At 35.5% G+C, this 6,984-nt stretch overlaps 1 long non-coding RNA gene across 1 annotated transcript; it reads left to right on the forward strand.

Moving 5' to 3' along the window:
- The first annotated feature begins 2,392 nt into the window (after positions 1-2,392).
- Positions 2,393-3,983, forward strand: LOC103259197. Its single transcript, XR_504223.1, has 2 exons — positions 2,393-2,479; positions 3,685-3,983. It is a non-coding gene; the product is annotated as an uncharacterized LOC103259197 (long non-coding RNA).
- The last annotated feature ends 3,001 nt before the right edge of the window (positions 3,984-6,984 follow it).

The raw sequence follows: 6,984 nt of genomic DNA on the forward strand, positions 1-6,984 counted from the left end.
TGCCTGTAGTTCCAGCTACTTGGAAGGCTGAGGCAGAAGGATCGCCGCAGCCCACCAGGTAGAGGCTGTGGTAGCTGGGAGCGGCCACTGCACTTCAGTCTGGGCTACAGAGTGAGACTCCAACTCAAAAAAAAAAAAAAAAAGAGAGAGATATAAAGTTTAAACAAAGCATGTCTTAGGAGCCTTTTACTTTTATAAAATATTTCCATACTGAAGATGACTTTCTTTTTTGTTCTGATTTTAAAGAAGAAAAATATGGTGAGAGTAAAGCAGTCCCACTTTGAAGGGATCTAGGTACTCGATGTTGTAATCTTGGACAGTTATCACATCCATTTTCAAAACATAGTTGAATTATTGCTTTCCTTAATTCTTGAAGCTGCTGCTACCGATTTCTTTGTTTTCCTAATAAATTTGGCAGCTCATAAATAAACTTGTGCAAGAAAAGCTGCTGTTATTTCCTGTTCGTATAACAATTGTGGGAATTGATTCCATTGTGCTACATAAAAAGAAATATTGTTCAGTTCCAGAAAGCTGTGGTGCTGGCCAGAAATACTGGAACTCTGGTGTTTTTCTGATCCTTGGCCCACACAGTGCCAAATGACTACTTCTGATTTTTGACCCTTGGTCGTGCTGTGATATTTGCAGTATAGATTTTCTTTTCATGCATCTTAGAAAAGCCCTAATTTTCTAATTTGAATAGCAGCTAATATTTAGTGAGTGATGATGTCATTGTTTATACTATATTATCTCATTTAACTCATATAACAATCCTATGAGGAAAATATTATTGCCATCATTGCTTTGTAGATTAAAAACCCTGAGATTTAGGGAGATTAAGTAGCTTATTCACGGATATTTAGTTATTAGTAGACAGAGATAGTTCTAGAATACCCATATTTGTCTGACAGAAGAATTTGTACCTTAATCACTTGCAAGCTATTAAGAAATAATGACATAGTAAATATAAAATATATTAATTTTTTAAACTAAGCAACATTAGAAATTAACACAGACTAGTATGTGATCCGTGTTAATGTGTATGAGCCACACACAATGTAGTTATATCACAGTTGTATAGGTAAATATATCCTGAATCAACTTTTCAGAAATAAGCTATTGCACATATTAAAATAACTTCATACTGTATGCCATTTGTTTTTATCGCTTATGCTTTAATTGACAGGTTTTATTTTTTAGATGTCAGAGAAATCACTGACTTTTGAGTCAGACCTGAATTGAAATGCTGTCTTAGCTGCATGAACCTTGATGTAAATCTAACCTTACTGTACTTCAAGTTCGTTTCAGTAAAAGAGCATAAATGTTATGGGTAATAAAGAGTTGGCCAGGCTCGGTGGCTCAGCCTATAATCCCAGCACTTTGGGAGGCCAAGGTGAGTGGATTGCCTGAGTCCGTGGGTTTGAGACCAGCCCAGACAACTTGGCGAGACCTTGTCTCTACAATTAAAAAAAAAAATTAGCTGGGCGAGGTAGTGTATACCTGTAGTTCTGGCTACTTGGAAGGCTGAGGTGGAAGGATCACCAGAGCCCAGCAGATGGACGCTGGGGTGGCCGTGGGTGTGCCACTGCTATCCAGCCTGAGAGACAGAGTGAAACTCCAACTCAAAAAAAAGAGTACATTACAGTGAATCTAGTATGGAGTAAGGGGTTAAATGAGTGCTTTGGCCAACATTGAAAGGGTATGGACTTTGGAGTAAGACAGATCTGTTTATATCATGCTTGCTGTGGTCAGTTTTGCCAAATTACTTAAACTCAGTGTACTTAAGTTATTTTGTTTAAAAAAAAATGGAGATAATGCTTTCTCATGGAGCTGGTATGAGGACTGAGTTAAATTATTTGTTATGGTGTCTTACACTTAGCAGGTACTTAAAAAAAATACCTAAACATGCTTCTCTATGGTTCTGGTTCTTTTTTTCACTTTTATTTAGTTTTAATGTGCCAGAGTTTCATATTCTTGGAGGCTACGAAAGGAGTCTCATCTACTTTTAGGAAACCTTTCATAAATTACTACCCTGATTTATCTGAAGTATAGAATATCTAGTATTATTTTAGTAAAAAATTGCTGAACATTTTTCCCCCTTTGGAATAAGTAAATGTATATATAGATAAAGATACTTGTTTTATGTGTATTTGGAATGTTGTCTCTTTTTTTTCTTGCTATTTTAAAATGGCATATATATGTTTTTCTTCTCCCATATGTCTTTTGGAAATATTTAGTCTGGTTCTGTGCTTACCTATAAATTCTTGTCTTGCTCTGTTTATGACAGGGACTGCTTTGTGTCCCTGCCATATTGTTTTTTACTGTCTCTGTAGGCAGTGGCATTATATTTCATGCCTATATTCTGTCACTCTTATTTTCATCACAAAATATCAATTGTTTTGTTTTATATAGGCTCCTTGAAGTTCGTGGAAGGCTCTATGAGCTTCTAACTCATTGTATTCCTCCTGAGATAATAATGAAGGTAATTCAATTTCAGATCTTGGACCATTTATAACTATAAAATTTGGACTTTGGGTGTTTGGTCACAGGGCTTTTACAGTACCGGGACATTTTGTTACGTCTTCCTCTCCAACTCATTAATTTCACAGCTATTTCATCAACCTCTACTGTGTGCTAGGTACCATTAGAGGAATGCTGGAGAGGAGAGGGCCCACCTTTAGGGAAGTTACAGTCTAGTGGGATGAAATGGGAAGCAAGTAGAGACATCAGAGGGTTTCAGAACGTGGTAAGTGCTCTCAGGGAAATACTGAGGGGAAGTGGTCATAATGGAGGGTGGGGCTGTGGAAGGCCTGTGATGGCTTCTCTGACGAGGTTACAAACTGTGACGTAGAGGATTAGAAGGACAAAACTACGTAAACAGCTGGGAGCACACATTTCAGACAGCAGGACTCGGTGTACATGGGGAGGGAGGCAGCATCCAGCCTGTGTGAGGTGTTTGAAGCCATAGCTTCACTTGGGTCTGTCAGCTGCCTAGAGAGCTAGGCTTGTTGGTGGCTAGATATTAGGAAATTCGGGGTTCTTGGTTGTTTTTTTTTTTTATTAAAGTCACATGATAATACATGAGAAAATTCAAATGACACTAAATTTACAAAGAGTGAAAGTCCATCCTTCTATTACAAGGATAACCAGTTTTCACAGACCTGTGATCTGTTTGCATAGACACAAGTATGTTTGTATGTGTAGTTGCACAAAACTCAGTGTTTTGCACTCTGTTTTCATCCAACATAGCATGTACACACAGTACAGATTTGCATCGTTCTTTTTAGTGTATGAATGCTGTGCCATTGTCTGACTCTATCATAGTACTTTTTTAATATGAATGACTCCGTTGGTAGAGCTTTTGGTTGCCTGCAGATTATTATTATTATTATTATAAATAGTGCTTCAGTAAGCATCTTTATATTAATACCCTTGTACTCTTGTGTAGTTAAATATTTGGAAATTGGAATGGGGTAGATAGCCACCACATTTACATTATGGAAAAAGTTCAAAATTCTTTTGCTTTTGGATAAAGACTTCCAGTTCACATAAACAAATAGAAAACTCACGTATATACGAGAAAGCATATTTAACTTAAGTTTTGCTTTTTGTGAGTGAGAGAAGTAAAGCATGTTTAGGTAAATTTTTAAGTGATTACTTTTTAAATTACCGTTTTTTTTTCTTTAGGGCCTTCTTTCAGAGCTGTTACATAATTGTGATGGACAACTGAAAGGGGAAGTGGCCCAGATGGCAGCATATTACGAACATCGTCTACAACTGGGTAGCAAAGCCATTTATCACTTGGAAGCATTTGTGGCCAAATTTATGGCACTTTATAAGAAGTTCATGGAGGATGGGTTGGAAGGCATGATGTTCTAACTTTTATCAGTAATTCTTCCAAATATTTCTAAGTATTAGCATTTATATACAGCTTGTATTAGAAGAGCTGTGGGTAAAATAAACTAACTTTACTTGATCATGTCTTATTTATGTGTGTGTGTGTGTTTTTTGTGTGTGATAATTCTTCTGTGAACTATTTATCTTCTAAGTTAAATAATTGCTCCTATTCTAATGAAGTATATTGTCTAGACACAGCTAGAAACTTCAGAGTCTGGGAAAATGATTTTTAATATAATTCAAACATTTGTTTTTCAGGTATGCATTGTTGATCCTCCTGTTTTCTTTTTTTCTTTTTTTTTTTTTGAGTTAGAGTCTCACTCTGTTACTCAGACTGGAGTGCAGTGGCACACTCCCGGCCACCACAGCCTCGACCTGCTGGGCTCCGGCGATCCGTCCGCCTCAGCCTTCCAAGTAGCTGAAACTACAGGCATGCACTACCATGCCCGGATAATTTTTTGATTTATTGTACAGATGAGGTCTTTCCAAGTTGCCCAGGCGGGTCTTGAACCCGCGGGCTCAGGCAATCCACTCAGCTCAGCCTCCCAAAGCGCAGGATTACAGGCTGAGCCACTGAGCCTGGCTGATCCTCCCGTTTTCTTTCATCCATTTTCTCACCTGCTGAGGGAAATTCACATATAAGAAAGAAAAAATTACTTTCAATTTTCCAGATTATCATTTTTGGTCATAAGTATATTGGTCTTTGCTTGGCAAATCATTATCTTTAATCATATTTTCTTTCAACAAAGAATTAATATTTTTTCAGGAATATAAGAATTACTTCTGAAATATAATAATATGATATGAAGAAAATTGCAGGTATTACTTCTTTTGAGGCTGCAGATCTCCAGTTTCATTTCAGTGATTTAGACTATAAGAAATAAACATGTTTTCATTAATTTAAGTACTTGGAGCTCCTGAAGAATTTTCATCATGTAGCTCTGAAGCAAAGGTATATTATTGTAGAAATTACTCTTTGAACAGGTATAGTGTTGTGTCACTAGTCCTGTCCTTTGAAACATTTTTTACACAGAAATTTGGTTCATGGAACAAAGCATTTCTTGAAAAATTTCCATGACTGACTCCAAATAGTTCCTTTAATTTGTGGCAGCAGAAGCAGGACTCAAAGCTAAACCAGTAAGGCAAAATAAAAGGTTTTAAGTTTAAATAAATTACTTGTATAAGGCTATAGGGAGACCTATTCTTAAAGCAGTTTGTGATAAACAGGAAATGTTTAATTGACCAACATAGCTACTCAGAAGAAAAACTAACACGGTTATAGATTTATGAAAAACTGTTCAGGTCAAGAAAGACGATGATTGCCTTTAAAAAAAAAATGTTTTCGCTCTAGTCAGACCCAAGTGGCTGTCTCAGACTTGGGGAGTATACTATATTATGAAAGATAGTGACATTCAAACAAAAGAACTGGGAAGGTAAGGTCTGGGAAAGCTAAGAATGTCTTAATTTGGAAAAAAAGTGAAAAGTGTGACTGTCTTCAGTGTTTAAAATGACGTACTAGGAAGCATGGGTAGTCATGTAATTTCTCTAGGGCAGTACTTCTCAGAGCAGAGTTCCTCCTGGATTAGCACCTGTAACCCTTGAGGACTAGAAATGCCGGCTTTCGGGTCCCATCAGACCTAGGGGATTGGAAATGTTGAGATAGACCTCAATAGTCGTTGTGTTGTACCACACCCACCAGGTGATTCTGATGCGTACCTAAGTTTGAGAACTCTATGGAATGTAAGTGCAGGATTAATGAATATAGGTTGAAAGACATTTTAGTTCCATATGAAGAACTTTCCAACAACAGTTATCTTGTAATAGTACAGGAAGCTTGAGAGTGCCTTATAAATAAAAAGTGTCCAGGTGTAGAATTGATGGTGAATTCTCTCAGGGATTTTGAGATTTTTTTTTTTTTTTTAAGCCAAAAGATGTCTTTTTTTGCATTATTTTGTGAAAACATTTTCAATGGATTTGGAATTGTACATTAACCCTTTTTTTTTCCTGTCTGTATTTTGTTTTGTCTTCTAGAGTACATTGTTTCCAAAGAGAAACCTGCAATCATTCTATTCTTTTTTCACTATACTTTTTGCTTTATTTTTCTCCTATGGCAACTTTTAAAATACCTGATTTCTCTTTATGACTAGTTTCCAGCAGTTTGTTTAGGATATGTCTTGGTGTGATTTTGTATATGAGTGTTTTATTCTGCTTTATACTACTTTGGGTTTGCTATACTTCTTGGGTTTATAGGTTTATATATTTTATTAAATTTGGAAAAATTTAGTCATTCAAATAATCTGATTCCTCCTCTGAGACTCTAGATACATCACTGTTTGACTGCTTGGTAGTGTCCAATAAGTCACAGTCTCTTTTTTCTAGACTTTTTTTCTCTGTTATACAGTTGAGGTAGTTTCTGTTGCCTTCAAGTTCACCATTTTTTTCTTCCACACAGTCTAATCTCTTAAAACTATCCAATGAAATGTACATTTTAAATGTTGAACTTTTTAGCTCTGAAAGTTTCATTTGCTTCTTTTGTATATTTTGCATTTCTCATGTTATTCTTTAAATCTTTTGAACATATTTATAATTACTCTTTTGAAGTCTTTGCAAATTTCATTATATCTTTCATTTCTTGCTCTATTTCTGTTGACTGATATTTTTCCTGGTTGTGGGTCACATTTCTTGCCTTTTTGTATATGCCTTAATTTTTATTGGATTCTGGCTGTTTTGAGTATTACATTGTAATGTTACATTATTAAGAGTCTGAATGCTTTTTTTTTTTAATGTTGCACTTTGTTTTTGCAGACAGTTACAGTTGACCTTTGAACGACATGGGTCTGAACTTCACAGGTTCATGTATATGTGGATTTTTTTCAATAAACATAGGAAAATTTTTTTAGAGATTTGTGATAATTTGAAAAAAACTCATAGAAGAGCTATGAAGCTTAGAACTATTGAAAAAAATTCTAAAAAATGTGACATGAATGCACAAAACATGTAGATATTAGTCTAATTTACAATTTAGTACATAAAATATATACAAATCTATTATTTTTTGCAATTCATTGAAACTTACACCTACAAATGCCA

Source organism: Carlito syrichta, unplaced genomic scaffold, assembly GCF_000164805.1.
Source record: "Carlito syrichta isolate Samal-C Ts95f unplaced genomic scaffold, Tarsius_syrichta-2.0.1 Scaffold302565, whole genome shotgun sequence".
Classification (NCBI taxonomy): Eukaryota; Metazoa; Chordata; class Mammalia; order Primates; family Tarsiidae; genus Carlito; species Carlito syrichta.